Here is an 11,300-nt window from a genome sequence, read left to right as displayed (position 1 = left end):
GGAAGAAGTGTGTGTTAATGTAATCATGTGTGTTATGTGATATGGATAAGAATAAGTATATATATATACATATATATATACATCAACTATGGATGTATATATACATATGTGTGTGTTGTAATAAATCATGTATATATCTTATATGATATATACATAAGTTAAATAAAATGAAAGTTTAATGAGAGAAAATTTGTTATCATTTCAGTTAAAGAAAACGTGAAAAAGAACAAATGTCTCAACAAAGTAATAATATCGAAAAAGTTCGGAAAGAAGCTGAAAATCGAAAAGATAAGGGGAAAGATCCTGAGAATAAACAAGATGAACCAATTCCTAAAAAATATGTGAGTCAAATACAAAGAATGATAAAGGATGTGGTTAGGGAAGAATCCATGGCTAGATCTCAATCAAAACATTTCAAACATTCCTAATCCATTGATCTTTCTCGTAAGTCCGTTAAGTCTCGTCCGAAACCCTCCCATGTTGAGGAGAATGTTCATGAATCAAATGCTGATGGTGGAATTCGTCAAGTGTTCAAGAAGTTGAATATTGGTGGATGTTCTTTCAAAGATTTCAAGTATTTCGGCCCAAAGGAATTTTATGGAGATAAAGGAGCTATGACAACCGTTAGATGGCTCGAGGAAATGGAATCGATCATCATCATAAGCAAATGTTAGAATCAAGAAATGATACAATACTCTGCCCAGATGTTCAGAGGCGAGGCGTTAGAGTGGTGGAACACATTAATCTTGAGCAAAGGACGTCAAGTGTTATGCAATCCTTCTTGGGACGAATTCAAGGCGATGTTGACGACAAAGTTTTGTCCCATGCATGAAACCGACCAAATTCAAACTAAGTTTCTTAATCATAAGGTCATGGGGACAAATCTCCGAGAATACAACACAAAATTACATGAGTACTGTCTCCTGGTTCCCCAGCTGGTTAATTCTGAATCTAGCAAAGTCACAAGATACATATGGGGATTGTCGCGGGAAATCCGCGACATGGTGAGGTCTCATTTACCTCAAACTGCCGACTCCGCGATGGGCGGCCTTGTCCGCAACAAAGAAGAAGATAAGATGACAACAACAACCACTCAAGGGAGAACATGAGGAAGCACCAACTACAAAGGCAAAGGTGCAAACCAAAGCCGATCTGGGTTCAACTCAAATGCTCCATTCTGTAAGATTTTCCAAAAGCACCACCGAGGGCAACGCCGACATGCTTCAACAACCGTTTGTGAATCATGCCAAAGACTGGGCCACGCTGCTGCTGACTGTTGGAAGAAAAGGATGACCTGCTATAACTGCAAAGAGATGGGACATCTAAGTTTCAACTGCCCGAAGAACAAACCCGCGACTGGTGGTGCTGGTGGAAGTGGCCAAACAAGAAAGGAAACGCAAGAGTCTTTTTACTCGACACGAAAAAGGCCGCTGACATGCCGGAAACCATCACCGGTACGTTTTTAGTCAACGACACCTATGCTAGAGTTTTGTTTGATTCGGGTGCCAATTTAAGTTTTATAGATTATAGCTTTTGTAGTTTATTAAACGAACCTTTAACAAAGTTAAATAAAACTCTAAGCGTCGAGACTGCTAGTGGCGAAATCGTTAAAATCTCCGAAGCCCTTGAAAATGAAAAATTCTCTTTGCTGGTTATATTCTGCCTATACAATTGTTGCCTATAACTCTTGTTGGTTTTCATATTGTACTTGGTATGGATTGGTTGTCCAGCAACCATGCTCGTATCATTTGCAATAGCAAAACTGTCGAACTTCAAGCCCCTGATAAATGAACCATTCGAATTGAAGGGGACAAAGACGCTGGCCAAGTTAGCATAATTTCCATGATAAGGGCTAACAAATGTTTAATCCAAGGATGCTTAGCATTCATGGCCTACGTCACTGAAGAATCCAAACCAAAGGAGATTTAGGACTTACCTGTCGTCTTCGATTTTTCTGATGTCTTTCCTGATGAACTTCCTGGAATTCCTCCCGATCGTGAAGTAGAGTTTAGGATCGATCTTATTATCGGTACTACTTCGATTGCAAAGGCACCATATCGTCTCGCTCCAGCTGAAATGAAAGAATTGAAGAAACAACTCGACGAGCTTCTTGAGAAAGGCTTCATTCGACCAAGTTCATCACCATGGGGAGCGCCAATTCTATTCGTCAAAAAGAAGGATGGATCCATGCGCATGTGTATTGATTATCGTGCTCTAAACAAAGTCACAATCAAGAATCGTTACCCACTCCCTCGAATCGATGATCTTTCCGACCAACTTCAAGGTACAAGTTTCTTTTCCAAAATCGTTCTTCGATCTGTTTATCACCAACTCAAAGTTCAATCCGAAGATATTCCGAAAACCGCTTTCCGAACAAGGTATGGCCATTATGAGTTCACCGTTATGCCGTTTGGACTTACTAATGCGCCAGCTGCGTTCATGGACATGATGAATCAAATTTGCAAGACTTACTTGGATAAATTTGTAATCGTATTCATCAACGACATACTTATTTATTCTAAGTCTAAGGCCAATCATGAAATCCATCTCCGAACCTTACTTGAATTACTTAGAACCGAGAAACTGTACGCCAAGTTCTCAAAATGCGAGCTATGGTTGCACGAAGTGCAATTTCTTGGGAATGTCATAAATGTGAATGGAATTCAAGTTGATCCAGCAAAAATCGAAGCCATCTCGAAGTGGGAAATTCCAAAGTCGCCAACCGAGATCCGAAGTTTCTTGGGATTGGCTGGCTATTATCGAAGGTTCATTGAAAATTTTTCTCGTATAGCCGTTCCCCTACTTCTTTGACTCGCAAAAACATCAAGTATGAGTGGGGAACAAAACAACAAGAGGCGTTCGATGTACTCAAACAAAAACTTACCCAAGCACCTATACTGGCCTTGCCAGAAGGTACTGAGGACTTTGTTGTATTCAGTGACGCATCTCATTCTGGTTTGGGATGCGTACTAATGCAACGAAAGAAAGTGATCGCTTATCCCTCTCGTCATCTCAAGGTGCACGAAAAGAACTATATAACTCACGATCTAGAGTTAGGCGCCATAATTTTTGCACTTAAGGTATGGAGGCACTATCTCAATGGAGTAAGATGTACCATGTACACTGATCATAAAAGCTTAAAGCACATCTTCGATCAAAAAGAACTTAACATGCGACAACGACAATGGATGGAAACTCTCAACGACTACGACTGTGAGATCGTTTATCATGAAGGCAAAGCCAACATCGTGGCCGATGTCTTTAGTCATAAGGAGCATGAAAAGACAAAAAGAGTCCGAGCATTAAGATTAGAACTTCAAGTCGATCTTTTCGAACAAATCAAATCCGCTCAAACTCAAGCGATCAATGAAAACCAAATCTCCGATGAAAAATGTAACGGCACTATTGACTTACTAGTTAAGGGTGACGATGGTATCCTTAGACTCGGGGAATAGGATTTGGGTACCAATTATTGGAGACTTGCATGAGAAAATCATGAACGAAGCTCATAAGTCCAAGTACATGATGCACCCCGGTAGTGACAAAATGTACCAAAATCTCTGGCCACTAAAGTGACCCCCACACGCAGACAAATGTGCGTGTTCCAACACTGATCTGACATCCTCCTCGGGTATGCATCGTCTGATCATCTGATCTGCATCAATCTTGATCAAGTCTGGATCATCCCAAATATACTGTTTATAATTAACTGTTTCTTCTTCCTCTTTGGCCAATGCTCTGGTATGTCACCTGCAACTTTATAATTAACAATATGAGCAAACCAGGGATTTTGTAAGACTGCCAAGATGTGCTCATCCGAGAAGGACTCGTTAATGGGCCCGTCTGTGTTCCCATCTTCCACCATAATCCGGGACAAGTGATCTGCAACAACATTTTCACTTCCTTTCTTGTCCCGAATCTCTAGATCAAATTCCTGCAATAACAAAACCCATCTTATGAGCCTTGGTTTTGAATCCTTTTTGTCCATGAGGTACCTAACTGCAAAGTGGTCAGAATAGATAATCACTTTACTACCCCAAATATAAGACCTGAATTTATCTAGATCATATACTACTGCTAGTAACTCTTTCTCAGTTGTTGTGTAATTTAATTGAGCATCCGAGAGTGTTTTACTTGCATAGTATATGGCAACGGGATTCTTGTCAACCCGTTGACCCAAAACAGCCCCGACCGCATAATCACTTGCATCACACATTATGTTAAAAGGCAAACACCAATCTTGTCAACCCGTTCAACTAATTTCAACTTCAAAATGTCAAAGGCTTTAGCACATTCATCATTAAAGTCAAACGGGGCATCCATAAGCAATAAATTACATAAGGGTTTGGTAATATCACTTAAACCCTTAATAAATCGTCTATAAAACCCGGCATGCCCCAAAAATGATCTAGTGCCTTTGACATTCGTGGGATAAGGTAGAGTGGAAATAACTTGAACCTCAGCTCGGTCCACCTCAATCCCACGACTCGACACAACATGGCCCAAAACAATCCCCTCTTGGACCATAAAATGGCTCTTCTCCCAACCAAGAACCAAGTTCATTTCAACACATCTTTTCAAAACTCTTTTGATTTGATTTAAACATGACTCGTAGGATGTGCCGAAAATCAAAAAATCATCCATGAAAATTTCCAAAGACTCCCCCACTATATCGGAAAAAATACTCATCATGCACCTTTGAAAGGTGGCGGGGTCATTACATAGTCCGAATGGCATTCGCCTAAACGCGAATGTACCATACGGGCATGTAAACGTAGTTTTCTCCTTATCCTCAAGATGAATAGCTATCTGGTTATACCCAGAATACCCATCTAAAAAGCAGTATTATTTTTTACCAGATAGCTTTTCGACAATTTGATCGATAAACGGAAGCGGAAAGTGATCTTTCGATGATGCCGCGTTCAGTTTTCGATAATCAATACAAATGCGCCACCCGGTTACCGGCCGGGTGGAGACCTCATTACCTGAGTTGTCCTTGACGACTTGGATGCCCACTTTTTTCGGTACTGTCTTTGCCGGGTTGACCCACGTGCTGTCTGATATGGCAAAGATAATATCAGCATCCAACCACTTTAGCACTTCTTTCTTCACCACTTCCCTCATGTTCGAGTTCAACCTCCACTTAGCATCGTGTGCGGGTTTGACAGTCGGATCTGTTAAAATTTTGTGCATCACGATCGAGGGACTGATTCCCTTCAAATCTACTATCGTCCATCCGATTGCTTCCTTGTTCGCAATCAGCACCGCCATCAAAGCATTTTCCTATTCAATGGATAAATTAGAAGCTATAATAACCAGCAAAGTATCATTCTTACCAAGGAAAGCATATTTTAAATGCTTTGGGAGCTCCTTCAGCTCGACTTTTGGTGCTTCCAACATGGACGGTTTCAGCCCTGTATCAATTTTCTCGGGAAGTGGTTCCACCTGAACTGACCATGGTGGACGGTCTCCTCGCACAGCTGCGATCACCATCTGTTTCTCCTTCTCTTCCAGCAAATTGTATGTTTCCACCTGTAACCTGTCAAACAAAAAACACGTCTCCGTTGTGCCATCTGTGTTGACGATAGAGTCGTAGAGCGGGATGCACTCGTCAATGACATCAGCCATAAAGCACTCGTCATTAACCAGAGAATTATCTCTACGTGTGAAAACATTAATCCTCAACTTACGGTTACTGAATGCCATGTCAACAGTACCATTTCTATAATTAATGTTTGCATTTGCGATGGCCAAAAATGGTGTACCGAGGATAACCGTAGATTGTTTGGTCCTTTCACCTAAAACATAATCAAGGACCAAAAATTCAACTGGAAAGTAAAAATCTTCCACATTGACGATAACGTCAGTCAGTATCCCCCGTGAAGTTTCGGTGTCCGTTCAGCCAAGACAACCGTGGTGGCAGCTGCCCGAAGCGAATCGAAGTCATACTGATCGTATAGACTCCCCGGGAGAATACTGATGCTAGCTCCAAGATCTAGAAGAGCCCGAGTAATTTTAAAATCACCCACTTAAATGGGTATAATGGGCGTTCCCGGATCTTGTAACTTGGGTGTAAGAGCACTCGAAGAATTGCGCTCACATTATCAGTAAAATCGATATGTTTAGGATTCTTATGACTCCTTTTCTGTGTGCACAACTCTTTCAAATACTTAGCATGGGCGGAAATTTGTTTTATGACATCTAAGAGAGGTATATTAATTTTAACTTGTTTAAACGTTTCCACATTTCCTCTTGTTGTGGGCCCATTTTTGATGCCATCTTCGCCTTACATGGTGCCAACAACCCATCGGGATAGGGAACGGTTTTCACCTTCTCGTTGTCCATAGGGTTGTTGGTGTCATCTCTCGGAACCTATTTGTTATTATTATTTCCACTTTTATTAGATTCAGTTAATTTTACTGGTTCCGGCTCGTCATCACTGACGAGATTTTCATCAACCTCTTCCACCACCCCATCAACCAATGGTGGTGGAACCCCAACCTTGTTATCATACTTTTTACCACTTCTTAATACTTACCTGGTTGACATGCTTTTTCGAACTGGAGATGTAGTGGTTCGGGTTGACTATGGTGTCACTCGGCAGTTGGCCCGCATTCTTCTGCAACTATGCCATATCTGCTAAGAGCTAACCAATCTGCTTCAACATTGCCTCTGATGATTTATCCCGCAAGTCGAACTGTTGTTTCGTTTCAACCTTCTGATCTGTCATAACCTTCATCAGCGCATCCAACTTCGCGTGTACCGAATCATCTGTATTTCCCGAGTACCCCTTCTACTGGTCCTGATTACCCGAAGAATTTCCACCCCGGTTACCGTCTTTGTTATACCCCCCGATTCTGATTATACGAGCCCTTCTAATTATAACCGCCCTGGCGGTAATTACCCTGCGATCTGTTCTGACTTGATTCTTGAAAGTTAGGGTTCAACTGTGTAGACGCGTTCCAGTAATGAAAATTCGGGTGATTCCTCAAGCCCGGGTGATAAATATTTGAATTCAACCCTTGACCCTTAGAATCCCCATAAGTATAATTAACTTCCTCAGGCTCATCCTCCTCGTCATCATAAAACTCGGGGCAATTTTCTGCCTTATGCCCGAGTTCACCACAATCTTCACAAACAGGGAATTTCACTCCAACTTTTCCGGCTTCTTTCTTCTTACCCTTTCTGTACCCAGCCAGCTCACGTTCTAATTCAGCAATTCGTTTAGACTCACTCGTGACTGGCTTTACTGACCTGGAAGAAGCACCATGTCTTCGAATTTCAGCTGCTTCCTCTGCCTTGGAATCCTCACACATAAACTCTAAGAAATCCCAATCATCTTCCTCAGGTTGATTCAGCAACTGACCATTGCACGAGGCCTTCATATCTTTTCGGTCCTCGTACGTTAACCCATCTACAAAGCATTTCACCAATTCCCACAATCCAATACTTCGTGAAATGCTTCGTGAAATCACTCGCCCAATAACTATGAAAAATGGCAAATTTCCATTCAGGCCTCGCTCGTCTTCAACTGCGAATAACACTCGTTTAAGAACAGCTGCTGCATCTCGGCCCAGTTCCCAATATTGTGCATCGGTAGCGAGTTAAACCAGTTCTTAGCTTTGTCTTTTAACGAAAGCTGGAACAACCACAACTGAACCTCATCCTTATCATAAGTACCGTCACCAATCGACACGCAAATAGCCGAAAAATCGGTCAAGTGAGAATATGGGTCCTCAATAGCCATCCCGTGAAAATAAGGTACGATGTTAATGTATGATGGCCGGGACTTAAAACTCTGAAGTCCCGGCACTCGTACCCGTGGAACCAACGGGGATGCTCCATCTGAGATTGTCGGTCTGAATTGATTGTTAACACCATGAACCGGGGCTAAAAAATTCCTTCGCCCCCGGGATTTACCATACCACCTTTGTTCACCTGAATGTTTCTAACTCGTTCGGGCCTTTCTGCCCGGTTAACTCGATTCCAACCCATGTCATTCCTTTCCTTGTTCCTGTTGACCGCATCACCCCGTCTCCAAATTACTGGTTCTTCCACCTCTGCATCTAAATTCTCATTCCCTTCATTTTCCATCTCGCACCCCTCATTCTCGGGCTCAACTGCCCGATTTCTTCTAACCCACTGATCAACCTCGTCCTCTACTTCCAAACCCCGGTTCACCTCATTTTCTCCCCCCTCTTCTTCACCTTCTGTAGGAATGCTAGGAATAGCATCATCAAGATTAAGCCAAACTCTACGGTTAGAGGTGTTATGTGGGACTGAAGGTTCAGCCTGGCCAAGGTTTCGGTTTCGGGTTCTAGAAGCACGAGCTGAGTTATTTTGGTTTTTTTGGTTATTGAAAATTGGTGATGGAGGCATGTTGTCTGGGTGAAACATGTTATTTTGTGGGAGTGGTTGTGGGTCTTGATTCTGGTTTTCATTTTGGTTTTGGTTTTGGTTTTGGTTTTGGTGTTTGTGTTGGTGTTGGTGTTGGTTTTGGTTATGATCCTGATCTTCCAATTCTGAGGTTCTGTTCTGGGCTCGGTTCTGCCGAGCTAGTCTCTCAATTTCGGGCTCGAAAACTATCAGTGACTGTCTGCCCGAATGGCAGGTGTGCATAAACCTGTTATCTGCACAAAAAACACGCCCCGTGTAAAATAGAAAAATAAGATTTAAAAAAAGCTAAAAATTAAAACTAAAATTAAAATAAACACAAAAATCAATTAACACGAAAAACACTAAGCGCACTAATTCCCCGGCAACGGCGCCATTTTGATTACCGTCGTTTGAGTCATGCAAAAACCTAAATAACCTAAGTAGATAGGATAAATAAGGTGTCGTATCCACCAGAAGTATGTGGTTAATGTAATCGTGTAACAGATTTCTAATATTATGAAGTAACAGATTTTAGTGCTAATCACACAAGCAAATAAGTTGGTTTTAATAAGAGAGAATTACATAAATTATCCTTTATGTTTGTAGCAAATTTCATTGCTTGTCCTTTATCTTTAAAATTGATATGTTTTGACAATTAAGTTTTCAAAATGCTACACCGTTTATCCTTTGGTCCTAACCCAGTTAGTTTTTCTCGTTAAATTTGATCATGTGCCATGCACATGAGGGAAACTTAGTCATTTTACCCTTTTATTAAAAAAAAGATTTAATAATTAAAGGATTAATATATATATATATACACATAAAATATTTAACCCAGCATCTCCCCTCACTCCCTTTGAGTTCGTCCACCACCAGAGCTGGTCTACGCACCATTTTTTCTCCACCTCCCCCTCTCTTTCCCAACCGCAACCATCGCCACCACAACAACCCTGCTCACTATAATTTTTACAGAGGAAGGAAATTACCGTTAACTCGAAGTCCATTCATCGTATTCCGGTTAATCTGAACCCTAATCGAAGCTCATTCACAGTCTTCTAGCCAAATCGAGAGCCTAATCGAAGTCCGTTCATCCTGTTCCGGCCAATTAGGAACCCTAATCGAAGCCCGTTCACTATTTTTCCGTCAAATCGAAGACAAAGGGATGAAAAAAAGAAAAAAAAGATGGTGAATCTTGGTTCTTTGATTTAACGATGGTGTTTTTTGCAATGATTGTTGACGGAACTTAGCGTTTCAGGTAAATCACGGCGGCGAGGGAAATAACCATGAATTTGAGGGGACGGACTTCTAGAGCTTCGTCTTCAACCCTTTTTATTCCGGATCTTCAATGGTGATGGCAGTAAAGGAAGTGTTTCCAGCATCTTCATCTTCAAACATAAAGAAAGAAAGAAGTGAGGCAGAGATGGTGGTGTTTGTGGAGATGGTGCTGGGACGTTGGATGGTGGTGGTGTGGGGATGGATGGTGGTGGTAGATTAACGGAGACGAAAGGATGAAGTGAGAGAGAGATTTTTTTCATTTATATATATATCTTTAATTATTATTTTTTAATAAAAGGGTAAAATGACTAAGTTGCCCTCATGTGCATGGCACATGATCAACTTTAATGAGAAAAACTAAATGGGTTAGGACCAAAGGACAAACGGTGTAGCATTTGAAAACTTAAATGACAAAACATATCAATTTGAAAGATAAAGGACAAGCAATGAAATTTGCTACAAACATAAAGGACAATTTCTGTAATTCTGTCTTTTAATAAAGATTAAGAAAATTAACGAATTCAAGCAATTAACAAAGAAGATTCATCCTCGGGGTTCAAGAATGCAAATAAACAGTTTCTCATGAAACCTAACAGATTAATTATCACAGACTGACTAAAAATTGATTAACGAGTTAAACCTTTGGCACCAACAATCGCTAACACACGGCACTGGTTATCAAACGGTCACTACCAGTGTGACTTAACTAAGGGCAATTGTGTGCTTCGTTGTATTAAAACTAGTTAAACAACCCTATGAGCAATTACTATAGCAACCGACCAGCTAATCGTTCTGATCAACGTAAACCTAAACCGATTGAATGCACAGCAATACTAAATATCAATACTCATAGATCAATCAAAGACAGTTACACATAGTATGTTCTTGGTTACAATCAAAACTGAAATAAATACAAACTTTACATCCCGGGAACGAATCTGAGAGATTAGCCGAGCCTCGACATCATGGATCGTCAATAATGATGAAATAGAACATGTATATGATCTCGGCATGGTCTGGAATGATAGAATCGCCTTCTCTAATCACTGGATAACGCATTGGTTGATAAAAACGAAGTTATGGCCGTCATGGAATGAAATTGATAATAACCCTAACTTTCCCGTCTGCACACCCCATCGCGATACGCGATGGGGTCTTCATACGCGATGGACCCTTGGTTAACACTTCATTAAACATCCCATCGCGATACGCGATGGGTCCTCAAGCAAGCCCATCGCATATCGCGATGGGTCTTGTCACCAGCAACCTTCATTAATCTTTCTCGTTTGTGTGTTGGACGTCCCGGGTCTTCATCCCGTGTCACAGCAGGTCCAAATTGAGTACTTTAACGCTTGTGACCTGAAATACAATAAACACGTATGAAGTATCGAAGTTCCTACAATAAACGATTAAAACTAAGAAATAAACGAACTAAACTATATACAAATTAACCAACCATCAATGATGCATGTGTGCATGCATGCATGCACAATGCACATTTGCACACGTTCACACATACACACACACATACATACATACATACATACACATACACATACATACATACATACATATGTGATCTCGAAAAATTTAAACTACAAACGTCAACACAGGAGCAAGCGGTACTACGGTGGTAGCGTGCTACCATA

Source organism: Bidens hawaiensis, unplaced genomic scaffold (genome assembly GCF_021521415.1).
Source record: "Bidens hawaiensis isolate Kalapana, Puna unplaced genomic scaffold, B.hawaiensis_p1.1 tig00002355_1, whole genome shotgun sequence".
Taxonomy (NCBI): Eukaryota; Viridiplantae; Streptophyta; class Magnoliopsida; order Asterales; family Asteraceae; genus Bidens; species Bidens hawaiensis.
The sequence above is the reverse complement of the archived record's forward strand: the minus strand, read 5'-3'. Positions refer to the sequence as shown.